At 38.0% G+C, this 25,384-nt stretch overlaps 1 pseudogene; it reads right to left on the minus strand.

The window, feature by feature from the left end:
* Positions 1 to 5,312: 5,312 nt before the first annotated feature.
* On the minus strand, positions 5,313 to 6,480 carry LOC102481769 (heat shock protein HSP 90-beta pseudogene; annotated as a pseudogene).
* Positions 6,481 to 25,384: the final 18,904 nt, after the last annotated feature.

The following is a 25,384-nucleotide window of genomic DNA, read 5'->3' on the forward strand; positions in this document are numbered from 1 at the left end:
CTATGTAATGAATTTCCCCATCATGGATACACTGTATATTGGCCCAGTCAGAGATATTACCATACATTTTACTATCAATAGACAATTTCCTTTTTTTAAATTTTAAGTGATTTTTTTGAGAGGTTTTCACTATAGGGCATGTGCACTCGCCAGATAGAGAGAGAGAGACAGAGAGACAGAAAGCAAGAAATCACCCCCCAGGGGAGATGGCCACACCACAATCCCTTCTCCTCCATTCTCCTCTTGGGATCTTGGGCATGCACGCACATGTGCCCGGCGTGAGTTTAAGCCACCGGGTCCGGGACGTGAACCGTGGTCAACTACATGGGAGTCCAGTGACATAGCCATTACGCTAACTGCTGGTCCCCAATTTTAAATGATTTTTTACACTCATTCACTGTATATCATTGCAGCATACAAAGTGAGTTTTTTAATACAGAATATACTGTATATTAGCTCAATCAAAGATATTACCATACATGTTATTTTCTACAAATTATTTTCCATTTTTTGTTTCTTATATATTTTACTTCTCTTCTTCCCCCACCCCAATTGCCTCCCTTTCATCCTCTGCCATTTTCCACCCTCCTCCCACACTATCTCTGATATCTACAGTTAAATTTTTGTCTCCCTTAAATGCTTTGCTTCTTTTTTTCCCCTTGATTCCCTATTTCTGTTTCCACTCTTGTTCTCCATACTCTTTCTTTTTGTAGTTTACTTCCCTCCTTTCCTGCCTTTTATTTGATAATATACTCATCTTTGTTAACTTTTTCACCTATACTGTTAAATAAAGAACACATTTTACTTCAAGATCCAGGATAAGCTGAAATTGGGGATGGATTGCAGTTTCAGAACTCCATTGGGAGTACTTCGTCTCTCTCTCTCATCTCTCTTGCTCCTTGGAGAAATATCAACTACTTTATCATTCTTATTTCTATAATAATTACAGCATTATTTCAGTACTTCTTGCTTCATGTTTAGTTTTCTCCTAACTTTCTGACCCCAGAAACCATGTTCTTGAGTATGTACAGGAAAAAGTTTGTTGTATTTAATATTGTCTTACTAGCTGTTCATTTCAGAAGTATTTTCAATTCTGCTTCTCTGCCATTTTGCTGCAGAAGACTATTTGACTATTTTGGTGTTTGTCTTCTACAGTAGATCGAGAGCTTCTCCAGGTTAAAACTGGAGGTTGTGCTAGGGCCATTACAGATAGTAAGAAAAGAATGTTCAAAAACATGAAGAATTAAACAGTCTATGCTGTCTTCTGAGAATAGTCCAGTGTGGTTTATCTTTTGACTATGTAAGAGTAGGTAGAAGAAGCTATAACAAGCACCAATGATGATATTCACTTCCTGCCACTGAAGGGATTTAAATAGTGTAATGTCATAAATAGATTTGTACAGATTGATGGCTCCAATATCTCTGGGATTGCACTGGGTGTGAGAGGAAGTAGATGTCTGTAGACCAGTGAGATTATCTCTGTAGTTCAAGAAAGAGTGGGGGTTTTTTTTGAGAGATTTTTGCAATAGGGTACGTGCACTCACTGGAGAGACACAGAGAGCCAGAGAGACAGAAAGCAAAAACTCACCTCCAAGGGGGCATGGCCACACCACAGTCCCTTCTCCTCTATTCTCCTCTTGGGATTTTGGGCACACATGCAAGCATGACTGGTGTGAAGTTTAAGCCTTGGGTCTGGGACTCGAACTACAGTCAACTATGTGAAAATCAAATGATGTAACCATTATGCCATCCACTGGCCCTGAAAGTGGATTTTTAATCGGCCTAATTTTGGGACCACAATTTGACTGCTATGTCTGGGAGAACAGTGAAAATGCTTTATAGAAGTGGTTACATTTTGTGCATACACCTCCCCTTCCACCTTTAAATAAGACTTGGCATGTTTATGCACTCAATAAGTTATTAATTACTGGCTAATTGATTCAACAAAGTGACTTACTATTCCATAGCCTTACCCCAGCTACAACATTAGTCCCTTATGAATCATGGTTATCTTCCCAATATCATGAAAAGAAACTTGAGTTTAAAATGATAAGAGATAATGAAATCACTGAAATTAAGAAAAGCAGCTGTATGCTGCTCTGTGGGAAAGGTGATCACTTCATTCTGGACATCTTGGCTGAGCAGCATAATTTTTCTGGTATATCGTGTCACTAAACCAATTGCTTGTATGGACAGTTAGCACCTTTTATCAGTGACTTAACAAAAGTGCCAGGTTCTTCCTGCCATCAAGTTACTGAGCTTAAAAAATCATTTTTTGCATAAAATCTTATCTTCCTCAAGTAATCCACATTGAACAATATCTGTTGTAAAGAAGATGGCTCTTAAGATGTTCCATTTTCCAAAACTCACTCTCTTACATTCTCTAGTGACTACCTTTCAGCACACACTCAGGCTTGCCTGTCTCAACCAATTCCCTAGGTTGCCTGATGGCACACAGGTCTAGTGGTGTTTCACCCTGTTTTATACTCTTCAAACAGCTACTGAAGACAGGTAGAACCCACACTGGTCAACTCTGGGGGAAAAAAGATACATAAAAATGTACCCAGGTGGGCACAGCATGACATTTTCTTTCAAATGTTCTGCACTGTAGTCTGCCAAATATTTCAAGAGTATTTTCCTACCTTATTTTGATGAGGTTTTTCTGTGTAATAAGCTGTGCTAAAAGCACAGTGAAAACAATAAGTGCTTGATAAGGTATTAGGAATTAGTAAGTGGACTACTTATTAAAGTATTCACATACTGTTTATTTGGCTAAGTGTGGTGTAATTTTTTTTTTTAATTTTTAGTTTTGTTAAGATGAAAGATTTCCTTTCTTTCTTGAATCCTTATTTACCCCATTCCATGATTTGTTGTTGTTTTGGTTTGGTTTGGTTCATTTTTGCCATAGGCCACATGCACTTGCCTGGCAGATATGGAAAGAGAGAAAGTGAAAAATCACCGCTTGTGAGGATGGCCATGCTGCAATCCTTTCTCCTTCATTAGCCTCCTAGGATTTTGGGTATGCACACACACATGCCCAGCATGATTCTCAAGCCACCAGGTCCAAGACTAGAACCACAGTCAGCCATGTGAGAATCCAGTGTCTTAACCACCACATCACCTGCTGGCCTCCCACTCGATGATTTTTTTTAGGCTTATAAATATTTTTTTCCCTCATTTATGATGATGCCTTTTTTGCTTTCAGATATGGATACTGTGTCATGAACAGAGGGTTTCATGATGAAGATTTAAGCAGCAGTTGTGAGCAGTGATTTTCCTAGAAGGAAACACATTGCACACTTTATGATGATCATGGAAAATATCAGGTTTTAGGTCAATCTTTGGCAGCCTGAATTTTCAGGAGAAGTAATAATTGAAACTGCAAATAAAATTGTTAAAGCAATGAATTATTCTGATTTTGATAATAGTTTGTCCCTCAAAAATCTGCATTCTTCAGTCTGCTCCCAGTGTGATGGAACCTGAGAGCTGAGGACTAGTGGGTAGTGATTGGGTCATGGATCGTAGGTGAGGCCCAGTGGGTGATAATTAGATTTTGGAGCCAATACTCTCATGAATATAATGATTAGATTAATGATGTCTCCAAAAATCCAGTAAGTTCTAGTTCTTATGAAGAAGGGGTTAATTTTCAAGAGAGCAGATTGCTACCTACACATATTCATCATCCTCTCTGGTTCTATCAGTCATGTTTCAGTCCTCAGAATCATGAGTCAATAAACCTCTATTTTTTATAAATCACCCAGTCTCTGGTATGTCTGTAAATAATGCTATAGCAGACAAAGACAGAAACAAGCCATAGGTTTTATTTACTATATTCACATAAGGCAATACAGTACCTTCGATAGGTTTTCATTATTACAGAATATATTATGGCATATTTAAATTTCATAATTTAATTCTGCATGACATATGCAAATTTAACAAGTCTTAGTACATAGATGTGTATGGTAATTTAAAGATGTATCATGCCTCTCACATGTTAAGTAGTTTAAAGAATGTTTTTATTTAAACAAATAGAAATTGCCAGTTATGACAAAATATTCTTTAGCTTCCATGTCCAACTTTGGAGTATGCTGAACTAGTTAAAAAATCTGACTAGATCTAAAAATTATAACATGAAAGGAAGCAAAATTAAATAGGCACTCAGCACTATCAGGAAAAGCTATTTTCTCCCCCCCTTTATTTCTTTATTCTATTTAAAAATATGTAAAAATTTACTTTGAAATAAGGCATATGTATGTAACAGTAAATAACACATCTACATACAATTTAATGAATAATTATGAATCTAGATTTGTGGAACTACCAATCAGGAAATGAAATAGAAATTGGCCTAGATAGTCACACATTGGAAGCCTCTGGTGTGAAATTCCAAAATTATAATTCTATTTTATTCTCTTTTCTATGAGATAACTACTAGCTTGTCACTCATAATAATTTTTTGTTTGCTTTGCTATTAGACATGCGTGTTTGCCAAAGAGAGACAGAGAGAAAGAGACAGAGAGGGAAAGTGAGAAATCACTCCTGCCCCCTACCCCCAGGGGAAATGACCACACCACAATCCCTTCTCTTCCATTCTCCTCTTGAGATTCTGGATACACAGATCTTCGTGTTTTTCAAGCCACCAGGTCCAGGATTAAAACTGTGCAGTCAGCATTTGGGGTCCAAGCACCTTAACCTACATGCCATCTGCTGGCCTGATAATTATTTTCTTGTTTTGCATACTATTAGAAGTGATATTTTTCTTACCTGTGATTCCTTGCCATTGTGCTTTACTTTTGGATAAAACTGCATCATCTTCATTTTGTATACTTTAGTTTTAAAACAAAATAAAAAACCCACAATGCACATCATTCAACCCCATTGTCAAGTTAGGAAGGGGATGGCACTTGAGGTCTTTATTTCCTGTCCTAGACAAGAACAGGAAAACAAAATACTACAGACATAGCAGAGGGAACCAAGTGGGACAAAGTCACTCCGGGCTGCTGTGGGTGGAGCCACGGGGGCACTATGTAGAGGACATGAGGTTCCCCAGTAACTCCTAATCTACTTCCTCCATGCATGATGCATCCTTATCACCCTCAAGAGGAGGAATCTCATCAGGAACAGCAGTACCAGGACCCTCTGCTGTTACTTCATCTACATCAATGCCTAGGCCCAGTTTGATCATGTGGTAGATACGATTGGAGTAAGTCTGAACAGCCTCAAAAGAGAAGCCAGAAGAGAGTAGAGCAGTTTTAAATAGCAGCACCACCAGGTCCTTTACAGATTTGTCATTCTTGTCTGCCTCAGCCTTATGCCACAGCATCTCCACAATGAGCATCTCCAGGGTTGATCTCCAGGTGCTTTTGGCCATCATGTAGCCCACTATACATCTCTTTAATCTTCTTGGTCTTCTTTTTCTTGTCCTTACACACTGTCATCTTCCTCATCTGAGCCCACATCTTCAATTTTGGGCTTCTCTTTATCATCTTTGTCTTCCTTCTCTTTCTCACCTTTCTTTTCCTCTGCCTCATCATCACTGATTTCCTTCTCTCATTCCTTCTCCAGATAAAGGGTGATTGGATAGCCTATGAACTGTGAGTGCTTCTTTTTTTTTTTTTTGGAGAGATTTTCGCTATAGGGCACGTGCGTTCGCCAGACAGACAGAGACATAGAGACAGAAAGTGAGAAATCACCCCCCGGAGGGATGGTCACGCCGCAATCCCTTCTCCTCCATTCTCCTCTCGGGATCTTGGGCACGCACGCACATGTGCCCGGCGTGAGTTTTAAGCCACCGGGTCCGGGACACGAACCATGGTCGACTACGTGGGAGTCCAGCGACATAGCCATTATGCTAACTGCTGGTTCCCAACTGTGAGTGTTTCTTCACCACTTCTTTTACCCTCCTCTCCTCTAAATATTCTGTCTGATCTTCTTTAAGGTGGAGGATCACTTTAGTACCCCGACCAATAGGCTCACCATAATCAGCATACACAGTGAAGGAACCCCCAGCAGAAGACTCCCAGGCATACTGTTCATTATTTTTGTGCTTTGTGATCACAACTACTTTCTCTGCCACCTGATAGGCAGAATAAAAGCCCACACCAATCATGGAGATGTCTCCACCAGCCTGAAGAACCTCCATGAAAGCTTTAGTACCAGACTTGTCAATGGTTCCCAAATTATTTGTGAGATCAGCCTTGGTCATGCCAATGCCTGTGTCCACCAAAGTCAAAGTACATTCTTGAGGGTTGGGGATGATGTCAATTTTTGGCTCTTTATTACTGTCCAACTTGGGTCTGTCAAGCTCTCATAGTGAATCTTGTCCAGGACATCAGAAGCATTAGAGATCAAATCTTGGAGGAAAAGTTCCTTGTTGGAATAGAAGGTATTGATGATCAGGGACATGAATTGGACAATTTCTGACTGAAAGGCAAAAGTCTCCACCTCCACCTCCCCATGGTGTACTTCCTCAGGCATCTAAAAGAAAGAAAGGTGAGTATTCGGGAGCAGAGTGGGCCAGGACTGGGTCCAAATTGCATGTGTTGCCTTGGCTACATGGGGGTGACTCAAGAGCACCATTGTGCTTTTTGAGATGAAGGATTTGCTAAATTTGTTCTTTCCATTACTTAGAAGCTTCAGCCTGTCAAATCCACCCCACATTCTAATGTAGTGTTGATCTTCAACTTCAGCAGCCGCATAAACTGTGAGCCTTTAGCATATTTTTACAGTCATTCATTATTTTCAAGAATACAGAGTAAGTAATGTGTATGTTTCTCTGCAGATTGAATGATATTCATCAAGAGAGTGACAATGTAGGGTTATAGAGTACATTTTGCCAGGATTGTGTGTTTGTCCTTAACTTACAAAGGTGCCCAATACTTTTAATAAATTAATTTGTATGTGTGTCTATTTTGGATATGCAGAACTCTCTAAAGAATGAATGCAATATAAATAAAATAATAATAATAATGATTAAAAACTCAAAAAAGATAATTAATTTGCAAAACAACAAAATATGAAGAGTCAAGAAGAAAATCACTTCTCATCTATTTTTTTAGAGTGGCACTGGTGGAAGGAGTAAAAAGTTGGCTTATCCAAGGTAGATTTTTTTTTTTTTTAGAGACTGTTGCTATAGGGCACATGAGCTCCTGAGAGAGACAGAAATCAAGAAATCACCCCCTGGGGTAATGGCCATGCCACAATCCCTTCTCATCCATTTTCATCTCGGGATTTGGGGCACACACACATGTACCTGGCATGACCTTCAAGTCACCAGGTCCAGGACTCAAACCATAGTCAGTCACTTGGGAGTCCAGTGCCACTGGCTGGCCCCTCTAGATAGACTTTAAGGTAGAACCAAAGACTGCCATTCACAGATGTGGGTAAGATTGTACCAGGTATTGGAGTTAGTGTAGGGAGATGAGGAGCTCTTTTTTCTGAAATCTAAATTTGAGATATCTTTCAGAGATCCAAGTAGAAATGTGAAGTAGGCAGTTGCATATACAAATCTGGAATTTAGCAGAGAGTTCCAAGCTGGAGTTATAAATGCAGGACTCACTAGCATACAGATGGTATGTAAAGAAATGGATGAAATCACAAAGGGAGCAAGCACATCTTAGGGAAGAGAAGAACTATGAGTAGGATCCCTGGGCATATCTATATTATGAGGTTTGGAAGAAAAGGGGAAGATGGCAAAGGAGACTTAGAAGGAAAAGTCCATGAAATGAAAATAAAAATATTTTTAAAATAGTTTAGAAGGCAGGTGTTGAAACTCAGAAAGTGTTTCAGGAACATTGTGCCAAATGCGAGTGGTGGATGAAAACTGAGACTTCAACATTGGCTATGGCAATGTGGTCATCATTGCTGACCATAGGAAGAGCACTTTAGAATGAAATGGTGGAGATAAAAGTCTGATTTGAATATGATGAAGAGAGGGTGAAAGGAAGGAAATTGTACGCAGTAAGTCTAGAAAACTCATGTTTTGCTAAAAAAGGTAACAAGGAAATAGGGTGAATCCTAGAAGGGTGAGTAAAGTCAAGATTATTGTTAAAGACAGGAGGAATAGCAGCATGTCTGCATGCTGACGGACAAGGTCTAGTAGACAGGGAGGAAATAATGATATAGGAAAGAGCAAGAATTGCTGGAACAATACCTGGAATAATGTAGAGGAAACTAAAACTAATGCACAGATCAGAGGCAGGGGCTTCAAATAGAAGCAAATATAGTTGATTTATAGTAACAGGTGGGAAGGCAGAAGATATGAGGACAGATGCTGGTAGGTGGGTATATGATAGTGTGAATCTGTGGAAATTCTCCTCTTCTCACTGCAAAGTTCTCAGTGGTAGAGTAAGAAGCTCATCAGCCAATAGTAATGGTGAAGTAGGCAGTTTTAAAAGTTTAGGAGAGAAACTATAGCATAAGGTATGCATGCTAGATAGAAAGAGAAGACATAGATTAAAAATCCATTGTAATTATTGATATGAACTTAAAGTAATTTCAATAAGTGTAGACATGTGATTTTGTCTTGCCACATTGAGCTACATAGATGCTAGAGGACAATAGGAAGAGAGATGGATTTAACAAGATTATTGTTTTTCCGAGAGAGTATGACACAGCAAGAGAGAGGCGGTGTTGTGGGTATGTGCAAAAGAGAGATTTTGATGTTCAATAATGAAATTCAATGTAGTCAAGGAGAAGATAAAAAGTTTGAAAGCTGAAGCCAGTGGCAAGGGCAGTAGAATCTATGGATTGGATGCCCAGATGAGTTAAAGAATTATTTGAGCTGGTGTAATAGAAGCAATCAGCTAGATACATAGGAAGTAGTGGATAGAGAGCTATAATTGAAATTGAGATTTTTGAGAAGTTGATCATCAATTAAAATAAACTCAACGTTATGACCATGGGAATGAGTGCCTGAGTGAGGGTAAAGACAAAATCACTGGAGGATAAGGGTTCAAAGAATTAAGACACTGGAATGTTGCAGTATCGGGTATGTCTATTATGCAATTGGGAAGAACCTATACAACAGTAGCATCACAGAGAATGCCAAAGCACCAGGAGACAAAATCTTTGGGAAATGATTGTGAAATTGCCCATAGGCATTAAGAAAACACAATGATGAGGCACAGTAAATAATTTAATTTAATATGATGATGTGAGAATCAAAATGTGGATTTTTTTTTTGGTTTTTGGGGGTTTTTTGTAGATAAATTTTTGCTATGGGGTGCGAGTGCTCACTGGAGAGACCGAGAGAAACAGTGAGACATAAAGTGAGAAATCACCCCCCAAAGAGGACACCACACTGCAATCTCTTCTCCTTTGTTCTCCTCTCAGGATTTGAGTACACATGCACACATGCCCGGAGTGAGTTTTAAACCACTTGGTCCAGGACTCAAACCATAGTCAACTGTATGGGAGTCCAACAATGCAACCACTACATCATCTGCTGGTCCGTAAAATGTGTTTTTTAGGGAGGAGGAAGGGACAATAGTTTGGAAATAGTGAGGAATCAAATAGACAATTGTCTGATCAGCAATAATGATAAAGCAAGCAATGGGAGAAAAATAGTTTCAATATGAGAAGACAACCAGGAAAAGGAATGTCCTCAGAGGAGAGCTAGGTATTACTTAGAGAAAGAAAGGAAATAGAATTTTTAGAAAAGAGATTAAGGTGCTGATGGACTTTGTTGATGATGAGAGTACTGAATTGCTAAGAGCACAGTAGAAGCTTTTTAGGAGTCAGGGAAAGGTCTAACAAATGTACAGAATGGAGGTAGTGATGCAGAATTACTTGGGAATTAGACTAGGGGAGATAAGCCCTGGAACCAGAGGCTTCTAATGGTAATTAACATGCTAGGGATAGGACTTGAGGAATAGGCCAGATGGTCTCAAGGTAAACTATGTTGGTGGACCTGTGAAAACTGAGGAGTACAGAGTGGTGAGCATCTGAGACTCATTCTTGACCCAGGAAATGCTGCAGATAAATTTGATTAGTCACCATTTTGAACTGATTTGACCCACTATACATTTTTTTAAAAAAAGAATGATTTTATTTAATTTATTATCATAATTATTATTTGTTTAATTTGACTAGAGAGGGAGAAAGAGGGGACCAGCAGTTAGGGTAATGGCTATGTCACTGGACTCCCATGTAGTCGACCGCGGGTTTGCGTCCTGGACCCGGTGGCTTAGAACTCACGCCGGGCACGTGTGCATACGTGCCCAAGATCCCAAGAGGAGAATGGAGGAGAAGGGATTGCGGCATGGCTATCCCCCCTGGGGTGTGATTTCTCGCTTTCTGTCTCTCTGTCTTCCTGGTTTTTAATAGCAAAAACCTCTCAAAAAAAAAAAAAAAAAGAAAAAAAGAAAGAAAGAAAGAAAGAGAAAGAGAAAGCAAGAAACAAGCCTCCAGGTCTGGGAATTAAATCATGAAAAATCATGTGGGAGTCCAGCTCCTTAACCACCACACCACCTGTCAGCCCCCCACTATATAATTTTTTTTATTTTTTAATAAACTTTTTAAAAATAATTCTTTTATTTGATTTTATACATTGCTGTTATTATTTTTTTTTTAATTTGACCAGAGAGATCGGAGAAGGGACTGCAGTGTGGCCGTCTCCCCTAGAAGGTGATTCTCACTTTCCCTCTTACTGTCTGTTTCCCCACCCCCACCCTCCACGAGCGCACATGTGCTAAGGCAAAAGCCTATCAATAAACATTGTTGGGACCAGCAGTTAGCGTAATGGCTATGTCGCTGGACTCCCACGTAGTCGACTGCGGGTCGCATCCCGGACCCGGTGGCTTAAAACTCACGCCGGGCACGTGTGCGTGCGTGCCCAAGATCCCGAGAGTAGAACGGAGGAGAAGGGATTGTGGCATGGCCATCCCCCCTGGGGGGTGATTTCTCGCTTTCTGTCTCTCTGGTTCTCTGTCTGTCTGGCGAGCGCATGCGCCCTATAGAAAAAAACAAAAACAAACAAAAACACCTCTCCAAAAAAAAAGTCTTTCTAGAAAAAAAATATCACTTTTTTTTTTTTTTTTTTTTTTTTGGGGTTTTTTTTTTTTTTTTTTTTTTTTTTTTTTTTTTTTTTTTATAGAGTAAGAGAGAAGCGGGAAAGTGAGAAATCACCCCCTAGGGTACATGGCCATGCCACAATACCTTCTCCATTATCCTCAGGATTTTGGACATGAACACACATGTGTCTGATGGAATTTTCAAACTGTTGAATCCAGGACTTGAACTTTGCAGTCAGCCATGGGGGATCTAGGTGGCTCTACCTCCATGCTGCTTGCTGGCCCTAGATGTCAACTCTTACTATCCTTGGTTCAGTGACTACTCTTGGATTTGTGTTTGTGCATATTTCTGTGCATATGTGGCCCTTGAATGCTAAAAGCTGATTCTTTTATTAATATTGATTAATTAATTAATCCAATACTCAGGAAGCAGATTCTTTAGGATAGAGTGTCAGCCATGTGGACTGAGAATGGAATATTTTCCCTAATGTTGAGTAGCCCACAAGATATCAAAGTAAAATGAGTAGAACATTATAGGCAAGTATAAAAATAGGCTAACATTTTGTCTATCTGGTAGATTATGGCTCTTTTGAATTTGTCTTCTCTAACTGCATTTATTTTCATTTGTTTTTCCATAGAAATACAAAACAAAAACAAAAATAAAAATTATATGTTATTGGGACCAGCAGATAGCGTAGTGGTTATGTCTCTGGACTCCCACATAGTTAACCAGAGTTCAAGTCTCAGACATGGCAGCTTACAATTCACACTGGGCATGGGTTTGTGTACCCAAATTCCCAAGAGGAGATTGGAAGAGAAGAGACTACAACGTGGCCATCCTCCTGCAGGATGATTTCTTCCCTTCTGTTTCTCTCTCTTCTCTCTCTCTCTCTGCCTCTCTGGCAAGCATATATGATGTGCCCTATAGCAAAAATTATCTCTCTAATATATTTCTCATATAAATTAAGTGGTTTGCCAGTCATCTTTCCACTAAGTACCCTGATGTCATAAAGCAGGAATTATATGAAATATTTTGCTACTCAAGCTAGAATTATTTGGGACAGTAACTTGGAAAGAGCCTCCTAATAGATGGTATCAAGATGCTACGTAAGGACCAAAGTATCTCTTTCTGCATTTCTTGCTTTTATTTTTGCAGGGAGAATCTGTGAACACATTCTTGCTTACTACCACTTAATCCCCATCAAAAGTTTAACTTATACCACAGGTATTAGTTATCACTTAACCAATAATTAAGTTGCTCACTGATAATTATGGAGTTGGTTGATAAAATGTCAAGTTGATTACTTGATCACTTCTAACACATTCTCATTGTTGAAAGGTGAGAAGTGGACAAAACAGCATGCTTGACTCTTGCATTTCCTGTCCCACCATGTCATTTGGAAATGAAGGCTGTGTGAGTAACAGCAGGTAGCATGGTGGTTAGGACACTAGACTCCCACATAGCCGACCACATTTGGAGTCCCATACCTGGCAGTTTGAAAATCATGCTGAGTGTATGCACGTAAGAGAATGGAAGAGAAGGGATTGTGGTATGGACATCTCCCCTGGGAGGTGATTTTTCACTTTCCTTCTCACTGTCTCCCTGTATCTCCCTTTGGCAAGTACATGTGCCCTATGGCAAAAGCATGTTTTTAAAAATGAGAAAAAAAAAAAAGAAATGAAGACTGTGTGATCTCTCAGTGTTAAGGGATGATTGGATTTTAACCTTTTTCCAAATGGTTTCACATTGTAGCTACCTTGGCATGATTATTTTAAAGGCTATTGAAGAAGAAAAGAAAAAGAAAGAAAAGTTGTTAAACCCTGTCCTAAAAGAAATATATTTTGCTGAAAAATAAAACAAACATGGACAAAACTGCCTTGAAAAATTCTATTTAATTTAGATCCATAATGCATCACACCCACTAATACTAATCACTCCAGTGATTTAGTCAACGGATTCACAGACACCTTTAAGGATGCCATTCCAGTCAAGGAAGGTGTTTTTGAAACCAACCTAACAGCAAAACTTATTTTATGCTGTTTTTTTTTTGTAATGGTAAAACCAACAGTTTACCTTGCCTGAGCCAGAAGTGTAACTTCTGGGGTAGGAGGAAGACTTCAAGAGAAAGGCTGGGAATAACTGCTGTTTCAAAGCTGAAATCATGCTCACCTAAGAAAGGCTATAGTACATAAACAGAGATGGCCATAGCTTTTACTGTTGTTTTTTTTTTTTTTTTTCCAAAATGCCAGATAATACCTGTGAGTGAGGGATATCATTATACGTGCTGAGACTGAAGGTATAATTTTCCGTCTCAACAGTTGTTCATTTACTGAAGCTGCAGGTCTCTTGGGACAGGATTCTTGGAGCTCTTAGTCTTACCCAGTCATTCCGAAGGAAGAAAAGTGCCATCATTCACTGTGGCTTTGTCAGCTTTGTTCATCCTGCCTCTTTGAAGGCAGCCAATATAGGTTTCTGGAGAGTCATCTGAACTAGAAGTGTACTTCTGGCAAAAACATAATTGAAAAAGACTTCTTCTAATTCTTCTAGAAATAAGATAATGTTGGCATTGACAATGTGCTAGGTAAGGCAGTCTCCATGACTTGCAAGAACCTCTATGCGTGGATTTATCCATATATTCAACTGTACTAAGTACCTATTGTTGGGAGACTCTGTGTTCAATCAGTTCAAGAGATAGTTAGGTGAATATTAAACCATCCCTGCTACACAGGAGCTCACAGTCTAATGTGGAAGATTAACAAATAAATGGATAATTATAACACAGTACAAAAAGTGTTCTGAAAGGGTAATTAAACTTTGCAGTAGAGATACATCAGAAGAGCACCTAAGGAAGAACTAGCTATCATGTGACTGTGTGTAGGAATGATTTTCCAGTATTTAATCCTCGTTATTTCTATTCATATGATTCTTTCTTGTCCTAGTGTCAGCAGAGATCAGTTATTTAACCAATTCACTTAGTAATTATGTATTGAACATTAAGTACATTTAAGGTACTGCTCTAGGTACTGGAATAAAGAATAAGAAAGAAAAAAATGTGATCAGAAAAAAATGATCTCATGATCAGAGGCAGGCAATAAATAATATAAGTAAGTAAAGCAATTAGTAATTTGTAAGCTTCACAGTTATAGAGCAGGACTGGTCTTGTAACATAGTGGTTAAAGAAACCAGATCCCACATAACCAACTTCAGTTCAAATCCTGGCCCCAGTGGCTTGAAAAATGTGCTGGGCATTTGTGCCTACCATGCCCCACATCCCAACAAGATGGAGAAATGGAAGAGACAAGATTGTAGTATTGCCATGCCCCCATTGTGGAGTGCTTTCTCCTTCTCTTCTCTCTGTCTTTTTCTCTCTTGTGAGTACACAGACTCTCAAAAAAGTAAAAAAAAAAAAAAGTGTTAAAAGTGTTATACGGAAAGGAAAAGAAGGATAGGGACATAGGAAGTGTTAAATCACCAGTACCACATAGAAATGGAAAGACTACAATTTTTAAATGCTTTTACTCTGAGCAAGATATGGAGCTGGAAATTCTGTTTCAGCAGAGGAATGCCAAGATCTGATTTCTGTGTCCACATGACTTCCTTGATTGATGTATCATGAATAGATTTAAAGGGCCAAGTATGGAAACAACATGGAAAATAAGAATAATCAGCATAAGAGAAGTCGTGGATTAAATCAGGTTTGTAGCAATGGGAATGGTAAGTGGATAGATCTAGACAGATGTGAAAGATATTACTCAAAGCATTTCCAGATGTATTTGGAATGTGAGAGGAAAAATGGAAATCAAAGATGATGCTAAGAATTTTGAGTTGGGCAACTAGAAGGATGCAAACACCATTAACTAGCATGGAAACAAATGAAAGAATTTGTTTCAGCATATTTATGAGGGAAGATGGGAAATCAAGCATTTAGTTGGGGGTATAATAACATTGAGACATTTATTAGCCAAGTGGAAACATTGATTAGGCAATTGGAAACTGAGGGAAGGGAGTGCAATTTTTATATACCATAAACTCCTGAAGCTATATGAGATCACCCAGGAAGTGAGTATAGATAAAGGGAAGGTTCAAGTGAGCCCTGTTTGAGGAGATAAAGATGCACTAGTGAGGGAGACTGAAAATGATTGGCCAGTGGAGTAGAAGGAAAATTAGGAGTATGATGTCAGCAGCCAAATGAAAAGAAGTATTTCCAGAAAGATGTCATTGACTGTTTCAAATGCTGTTTAATATTAAATTAGATGAGTAAAGAGGATCTAACACTGGATTTATTAAAGTGGAGATGATTTCTGTCCCTCACCAAACTATTTGTGGTGAAATAGTAGAGTCAAATGCCTAATTGAAGCAATTTTTTTTAAAAAAATGGAAAGGGAAGAATTGGAGACAGAATTGACAACTCTTGGGAAGCAACTCTAACATCCTCTGATATGTAAAGGCTACTTCAAACAACCACCCATTCTTTTCCTGCACTTACAGATACAAGAAAATGGAACCCGAACTAGAAGTTTTATAGGAGAGAGAAAGAAGCAGGGAGATACAATTTAGAGTAAAATTCAGATAGGGATTCTCAGTTCAAATAAGGCAATATATTACTGGGATCTTTCAGTTTGCAGGGAACAAAAGTGTGTTTAGGTTGACTGAAAGTGCTATTGGAAAGACACAGAAGTAGGGGACAGGAGAGAGTCTCAACAGCATCTCTTGGAGAGCTGGAATATTACTCAAGATACCACAAGCAGGGACCACAAGCCTTACTCCTATGACCTTTTCTAGAATCTACCGTAACACTGACTCAGCCTTCCTCTCAGTCTGCTTCCAGTTGTTCTATTTCTGCTGCTATCCATTGCCTTCTCTATACTCCCCTTTAATCTCACGACTTGTAAATAACTGTGATTCTACCATCTCATTCTTTCCATTCCTATTTTATCTCATGCTGTTTCTGCTCAATATCTAATCACTATGTCCAAATTAAAAATCTCCATGGCTTAATTAGAGCTGATTAGATTGGTTTAGTTCTTGTTATATACATATCTGGCCCTAATTCTTAATTAGTATTTTTTTTTTTGAGAGGTTTTTGCTATAGGGTGCATGTGCTCGCCAGAAAGACAGAGACAGAGAGAGTTCCCCTTTCTCTTACACTGCTGGTGGGAATGTAAAATAGCCCAGCCACTCTGGAGAACAATTTGGAGATTCCTCATAAATGTACAAATAGAACAACCATATGATCCAGCAATTCCACTCCTTGGTATCTACCCAAAAGAAAGAAGAATTCATCATCAGAAAAGTGTTTGCACATTGATGTTTATTGCGGCACTATTCACAATTGCTAAAATATGGAACCAACCCAAATGCCCATGAACAGATGAATGGACTGAAAACCTGAGGCACACATACTCAATGCCCATGAACAGATGAATGGACTGAAAAACTGAGGCACACATACTCAATGGAATACTATTCAGCCATAAAATAAAAAAAAAAACCCTGGCTTTTGACAGAAAGTGGGAGAATATGGCAGATTTACTGATGAGTAAAACAAACCAGGCTATGAAGGAGAGACATTGTATATCCCCACTTAGTATATACCGAGTGTCCACACTCTATGACTGAAACTGATTGACTAAAGAATATAAAAACATGGTAAATGGCTGTAAATATCAGATATAGTGTGTGTGGAAGAGTAGGGCCTGAGGAAGGACATTTAGAAGAAAAATAAGGCAGGGCATTGATGGGACAAAGAAATGTGGTATTATCTGTTGAAGATATTTTATAGTTTTATCAACTGGACTAGGGAGAAATGTTCGCATGTTGAAATATTCACTTTGTAAGCTAAATAATGTGATTGAATGTATTAAAAAAAAAGAAATAGAAAAATGAAAAAAAAAAGAGAGAGACAAAGAGATAGAAAGCGAGAAATCACCCCTCAGGGGGGATGGCCATGTCGCAACCCCTTCTCCCTCTTCTCCTCTCAGGATCTTGGGCATGCACACGCACACACACCCAGCATGAGTTTAAGCCACTGGGACCGGGACTTGAACCAAGGTCAACTACATCGGAGTCCAGTAACGTAGCCATGCCATCCACTGGTCCAATCCCTGATTAGTTTTGATCAGGGAGTTGGACTCATTGGGTTTCTATTCATAAAGAAAGAATCAGAAGGGTGGTATCATGGACACTGGTGTATATTCAGAGCTTTACAACTCCTCTTGAATATAATTAGCTGATGGTAGAATAAGTTGAAAACAGTGATAAATACATGTAAAAGATAGTTAAAATGACTTCAAATTCACTTGTATAGAATTTCTTTGAAAAAAATCTATAATACATCATTAAAGTATATATAGATAAGCATAAATTTTGAGGTAGATCATATTTCCATATATGGAATTTCTATATTATAAAGATAACCCCTCTTTAATTAAGCCATCAGTTCAATTCAAGTGGAACTGAAATCTCCATGAAAATTTCTTTTGAAACTAGAGAGGTTGATTCTAAAGTCTTGATGGAAGAGAAACTCATTAAGGGTGTCTTGACCTACAGATATAAAAATCAGTAAAGCTGTCACAATAAAAACAATGTGATCCTAGCACAAGAATATACAAATACATCCATTAAACAAATAAACATTCCAGGGGGAGAGAAACTGTATATATTGAAATTCATCCTATATCACCATTAAAAAAATAAATGATGTTTAGGAATGGGTGGGTGTATTAGCCCACTTTTGCATTGCTAACAGAAATACCTGAGACTAGGTCATCTATAAGGAAGATAGAAGTTTAATTTTAAAATTTATCATTATGGTGACTTGAAGGTCCAAAGACATCAGAAAATGGCAGAAGGCAGAACTTTTAGTAGAGCAGAGTGTGGTCTGAATTTGTGCCCTTTGCTTGCCTCATTTCCTTTCATTATGTATATACCAGAACTCAGTCATGGAGGCCTGACCTTAAAGACTTTTGAACACTCAAAGTTCTCACCCTGGTATGCCATGAAGGGGTTAAATTTTCATTTAACTCTTTTAATGCAACCAAGTCCCAACACATGAATTTCTGATGGCCATCCAGTCATTGCTCACTAAAACCAAATTCCAACACATAAAAATTTAGGGGACAAACCATTATACAAGCCATGACAGGGGATGTAAACAAAGGTAAACTTTCTATTTCACACCATACATCAATTTTTAAAATCCACATAAATTGAAAATATGAGAAAAAAAGTTAAAACTATGAAATAACTAGAGTAAGGAAGACTACTTGTGTAATCTTAGAGTAGGAAAGGTCTTCTTAAGCGCTAAGTCAAACTCAGATATACAAGGAAAATGTTATCATATTTGACAACATAAAAATTAAATTTTCTATAATTCTTCCAGAAGGCACATTCACTGGCAGCAGAAAGATGGAGATAACGTGGGGGTGGGGGGGGAGAGTAAGAAAGTAATCCCCATTCTTGTCCCCCTGCACCACAGGGGATAGTCATATCACAATCCCTTTACTTCCATTTTGGATTTTAGACACACACGTACATGTGCCCAGCATGTTTCTCAAGCCACTAGGTCTGGGCCTTGAACTGCGAGGTCAGCCTAGTAGGATCCAGCTGCCTTAACCACCAGGCCACAGACTGGCCCTAAAAATTTATGTAAGAAAAAAGGAACCATAAAACAAAAACTACAAATGGAGGGAAATATTTGTCATATATATGAAAGGCAAAATGTTTGTATTCAAGAGAAAACATACAATTATGTGAGGAATTGAGGAGAAAAAGACAATCTGACAAAAAAGCAAGTAGAAGTCATGAACACACCCCTTCTCCTTGTGAGGTTCAGAACAGTATGACATTTACAATTAGAAATTATATATACAGATACTGTACATGTTTGGCCATTAACTAGGGCAACCGAACCACATCACTTAGCCTCTCTGAGATACTAGTCATACCTATCTCATGGGAAAGAGAGTGTTTAATTCAAAGACATAAATCACTGGTGATGCTATTTTGGCTATCAATGAAGGATATTTTGTTAACAGGGTATCATACCATGTCCTTCAGATGGTATCTACTTACTCTGTGTGGAGAGCAACCATTCTGAACAAACATGGTGACCTTCAGATACATGCAGAAACTTGGTTCCATGGCTTAATTTACATATCAATTAAAGTATTTGCATTGCAAACGCACTAGTTTTCTGATACTGCAAAGGGGTATCTATCAAAGAAAGCCACATGTGTTATTCAGATTTTGCCCCAAAATATCAGAAAAACCACATGGTGCCCATCGGTTTCACATCATCAGCCAATTAACATATGAAAACAATTGGCTTTGCCTTTCATTTCCTCTTCTCCCATTTTCTGCCCTATAAAATAATAAACCTGAGGCCAGTTTAGGGTCATGGCTTTCTCCACCAAAGAAGTCAGGCCCACTCTATCCTCACTTTTCTATACTTGTATGCCTTTGTGTGTTTATTTTTACATTTGTTTCTAATTCACAGTGCTGCCGTGTGGGTCCCAGCATCTGTGCATGCACATTCCAGAGAAAACAGGAAAGATTTAACTTTTCTTTTTTAGCAACCTTAGACATTTGTAAATAGTGAGCAATCTCTGCTGGCAGCCCTACCACACCAGCTCCTACTTTCCAGCACTGAAAGCCTTCATCAATTCACCCTGGATGTCTTGCTTACAAATGTTCCTGCATCGTAGAGTATAGCTCCCAATTGGATCATAAATTCCTCTGGAGCAAGTACCACTTCTTTGACTTCTTTTGTTTTTTTCATCTAGTATTTAGTACTACGTAGTGGAGTTTTCTGTACATACACAATGAATGGTTTTGGAATGCACATATCCCTATATACTTCTAAGCATACCTGCAAAAAGGAAGCTCTGTAATGCAGAGTAGAATTATAGATGAATTACATATAGAAAAAAGTTTCCCTTTAATTTAGAGCCAAACATGCAAAATCCAATGAGACTTTGGCTTCTTGATTTTCCACTATAATCATCAAGCCTATATTTTTCTGGGTCAATTTTTAAAAAGTACTAATTCTTAATCCATAGGAAACTGAAGTATGAGTTACCCTCAAACATGTGTAGAAACAAAAGAAAATATATCAGCCCCAATGTCTTAAATGTTATTGGCTCAAATGCTCATTCCCAACTGCATTGTGAGATTATAAGGGATGACATCACTGTATATATATAATATATTTCAAATCCTCATTTGTGATGCAATGACAGTCCTAGTGTCATAAAAGTATTATACTACTAAATAATTAACTAAGAAATTATAAAAAACATAATGGAGAATAAAAGACAACTGCATAGCATCTATCACAACAAAATACTTGTCTTTTATAGTTGATTATGTTTATTTTTCTGTGACTGAAGAACAAAATATCAATTATGGGCAGATGGCCATTAGCATAATCCATAATGCCAGAAGACAAAACAATGCTTTGTATCTATCACCTTTGATTAGTAGCATAATATTTTATTAGACTCTGTATAAATAACACTGAATAACATAATATGGGTTTTGACAAAGCAACAGTTTGTTTTTAATAGCCGCATTTTTGTTATGAAATGAAAGAAAGGAGGAAAATATTGTCCAAATTCTCGAAGATGAATCAAGCTGATGGATGTTTCCGATTTGTTCAAACCAAGTATCTAGCACACACTCAGTATATAGCAATCCTTTTGAATAAAGAATTAGCATTTCCATGAAAATCTTCTTTAACAAGATAAAGTAACTGGAGCTTTCTAACATAAAATCAAATGACCTAAGGGGTAGAGCCATATCCTAAATTTTAAAGGAAATTCTATACTTTCAAACTTGACTTAGATTTCACCTAATGGGCCTTTGACAGTCACTACCCTATGTAGTTTTCTTAACCTCCATCACCCCCCACACACTCTATGCCCACCAGGATGGAAGGAAATTTAAGGTTACAGACAACAAAGCCTAAGGAACCTTCATCCTCAGTATTTAAGATGCTCCTGTGGCTTAGACTGGCTGACTCACAGCTAATAGCAAATTCAGGGGAACATCTTCCCTAAATAAAATCTCTGTAGGAAGAGTGGGCAACAGCTATAAAAGTTGAGATGGAAAGTTCTTTAATTCTACTGGAGTACAAAAGTTACAACCACTTTTATAACCTGCATGAAATTGAGTAAAGCACTAGCAAACCTGCAAAGGGACAATTTTTAAATACAACTGTGTCACCTAAGGAGATGATTGATGATGGGAAGAGCAGAAAAGAATCTAGGAGGAGAAAGGGATTCTTAAGTAATGGGGTAAGGAAGAGTCTTCCAGGCAGGCTCAGCCAAAATTGTTCCTTTCCGTACCTATATCCAACAAGGTAGCCATTTTGTGAATACATTTTACAGCAAATGTATTTCGCAGATGGCGTTGGCAGAGCCAGTTTGCACTGAAGAGAGTTGCAGTGCCAGCATTCCAAAAATCTGCAAAGATAGCAACTAGAGTCATAGAAATATAAAGACAGGATGTTGAGCAACTGCCATTAGATTAAAAATTCTCTGTACTTAATATTTTGAAACTCAACAGATAAACTAAAAAGCCTGCTATCATTATCTGGCAGCACTGTCCCTAAAAATCTCCTTTATGCTTCTGTGTACTTAACAGCTTTTATACTTTTATTCTAGTCATGAGAATTCTACATGCCTAGCAAGGAAAATTTGAAAATACCTACAAATATATTTTTTTAAAGAGTAAATCCTATCATTCAGTGATTATAGTTTCTGTATTGACATGTATTCAACCAGCCATTTTTATTATTCCACTGTGAATGTGTGTGTATGCACTTTGAAAACTAGATCAGGGCTGACTTCGTGGCACAGCATGAATGTGATGTTCAGGAGAAGCCAGATTCCATGTGGTGACTACGATTCAAATGCCTGGCCTGGTCAGCTTTAAACATACCAGGCATGAGTATGAGTGTCCAAAATTTGATAGGCTGGAGAAAAGGAAGAAGAGGATCATAGAGTGAGCAAACCTCTGTGGAGGGTACAGAGGTCATTTCTCTCTCTCTCCTGCACTCTATCATAAGAAACAAAAAAGGTACATTTTTTAACTATTATTTTTAAATTTTATTTTTAATTTCTTACAACTTATTTTCATTTAATTTACCTCTTTGGGTTGTGCAATATGGATTTTTGAAACATGCATGCAATAATCAAATGAAGGATATTACCGTATTCACCATTTTCAACAAAAATCACCACATTTTTATATTTACCTTTAATTTTTGCTCTACTAGTTTCTTTTTCTTTTTTGAGATAACTGTAAGCTTGTCAATATCCTATTTTTTTCATTTTAAGTCTTTCCACAACCTGTTTGTCCAGTCTATGTGCATTCCTATGTCTGCTAAATACATTTTTCCTTAGCATCTCCTTGAAGTCTTCCTCCAGCTACACCCCTCATGCAATCTCTGATATCTACAGTTGACCTCTATACTTCTATGTCTTCAAATCTTTCCATTTCTGCCACAGAATGCATACATTCCGTATATATTGAGTGAGGTCATATCATGTTTGTCTTTCATAGTCTGGCTTATTTCATTTAGCATTAAATCTTCTAGATTCATCATGATTTTAAAAAATTAAAATAAAAATGAGATCATATTTCAAAAACAATTTTGAATCTTTTTAAACTTAATGCATAATGATGATCATTTTCCAAGTCATTTAATATTCTCTAAAAATGTTCTTGATGACTGCATAACATTCAGCTTTTCTCAATAACTATTGAGCATCAGTATGTAACAATATTTTTCTCCATCTTTATACTTTGGAATAGTAGCCAATGCAATAAAACAGAAAAATTAGGGGAACAGTATTTGGAATGATGACTATGTCGCTAGATGCCCATGTAGTTGACCACAGTTCGAATCCTGGACCCAGTCACTTAAACTCATGCTGGGCGCACGTGTGTGTGTGCCCAAGATCCCGAGAGGAGAATGGAGGAGAAGGGATTGTGGTGTGGCCATCCCCCCTGGGGGGGTGATTTCTCGCTTTCTGTCTCTCTGGCAAGCGCACACGTCCTATGGCAAAATCCTCTCCAAAAAGAAAAAAAAAACAGCAAAATTAAATATGGAGTATACATTTTACAACATGAAACAAAATTTACATTATCTGAGAAGGATGTTATGCTTATAGACCTAGAAATTCTAAAATACCCAAGTAAATTAACTATCAAGATAAGAAAATTTAGCAAGCTGTCTAGAAATAAAATGAAATTTGCTTTATACTGACAACATACAATAATAAATTGAAATAGGGGTCCAGCTGAATTAGTACAGAAAGCAGAGGCACTGATGTGCACTGCTTGGGACCATGTAAGAAGAAGATGTAGGAAGGCACATTCAAGGCTGGCTGAAATGTTAAGTAGTGTAGTTTGAGATCCCTATTGAGGCTACCTCTATGTTTTTTTTGTTTTTTGGTCCCCCCCCCCACCCTCTCTCTCTCTCTCTCTCTCTCTCTCTCTCTCTCTCTCTTTTCCCATAGGGTGCTAAATGGAGAGAGAAAGAGAGGAAAAGTGAGAAATCACTCTCAGGGTGAACCACCACACTGCAGTACTGCAGTTCCTTCCCCCTCCACTCTCCTTCTGGGATTTTGAGCAAACCCTGCATGATTTTCAAGTCACTGGCTCCCATGAGGGAGTCCAGCACCTTAACCATCATGCCACTTCCTGGCCCACCTTTATGTTTCTCTTCCTTTCTCTTAGTCTATCTCTCTTTCAGGAAATAAATGAATTACCTTTCCTTTTCTTTCTTTCTTTCTTTCTTTTTTTTTTTTTCTGTAGGGGGGCAGTGTGCACTCACCAGAGACCGACAGAGACAGAGAGGGAAAGTGAGAGATCACCTCCTGGCAGGGATGGCCATCCCACAATCCTTTCTTCTCCATTCTCCTCTTGTGATTCTGAGCATGTATGCACATGGTACCCAGTCTGACTTTCTGTCTACGTGTTTAGCCACATGAGATTCAGCTACCTTAAACTCCAAGCCATCTGCTGGCCTGAATTAACATTTTAAAAAAATAAATGGAAAGTAAAGTATATTTCATTTACAATCTTCTTCAAAATATAAAATGCCAAAGAATAAATATTATTGATATAAGAACATATCAGAACCATATCCAAAGACATGAATAAATAATAGATGAATCATAGTCCTTGAAAAGGAAGAGAATACTATGAAAATAAATTCCAAAATATATTCAGATTTTATTTTTAAAAATATAGAGTATGTTTATTATGGCATGAGATAAAATGAAACTAGCGACTTGCATGAAAATCAATTTAGAGTATTCTGGGGCCCATTTCCAGGAGTCAAGCATGTGCTGTCCAGAACATGTGACTGTTGGCAAGCAATGATATGTAGGAAGGAGTCCACAGATAAAGTACATATAAAGCCACTATAATCAAAGGGAATGGTTCCTCCGGGGGGAAAAAATAAAATAGATAAGTAGATGACTAGAGCAGAAAAGAGAGTCAAGGAACATATCTAAACATACATAGAGATAAACTATATTATAATGGGGGCACTTCCTTCAAATGAAGGAATGATAAATTATTCAATATTTATAATTGGGTACACTGAATATACACTTTGAATAAAATAGATACTTTTCTACAAATATTTTGTAATGATTAAAAATTAAAAGAGATGGGCCAGCCAGGTGATGGGGTTAAGGCACTTGGATCCCACATAGCTAACTTTGCAGTTCAAGTCCTGGACAAGGTGACTTGAAAAACATGCCAGGCATCCGTGCATGCATGCCTGAAATTCTGAGAAGATAATGGAGAAGAAGGTATTGGGGTGGAAGTATAATCCCTGGGGAGTATTTTCTGATTTTTCCTTTCTTTTTCTCTCTTTCTGGTTAGTGCACCTGATCCATAGAGAAAAAATAAATAAATAAATGAGATGAAATGGATTCAGTAATAGACAATATAGGACAATATTTTATAAAATTTAGCTTGTCCTAGCAAGGTAAAAAAAAAAAACCGAAGGATTAAAAAAGAATTTGATCATTTTAATTACATTAATATTAAAATCCTCCATACAGCAAAAGATTCTGTAAATAACTTCAAATGACCAAACCCAGAAGAAAACATTTTTTTTGGAGAGGTTTTTGCTATAGGGCATGTGCCCTCTCCAGAAAGAGAGAGACAGAGAGACAGAAAGCGAGAAATCATCCCCCCAGGGGGGACGGCCACGCAACAATCCCTTCTCCTCTGTTCTCTTGGGATCTTGGGCACGCATGCACCATGCGCCCAGCGTGAGTTTAAGCTGCCGGGTCCAGGACTCAAACCGCAGTCGACTACATGGGAGTCCAGCGACATAGCCATT

Source organism: Tupaia chinensis, unplaced genomic scaffold (assembly GCF_000334495.1).
Source record: "Tupaia chinensis unplaced genomic scaffold, TupChi_1.0 Scaffold000706_1, whole genome shotgun sequence".
NCBI lineage: Eukaryota > Metazoa > Chordata > Mammalia > Scandentia > Tupaiidae > Tupaia > Tupaia belangeri.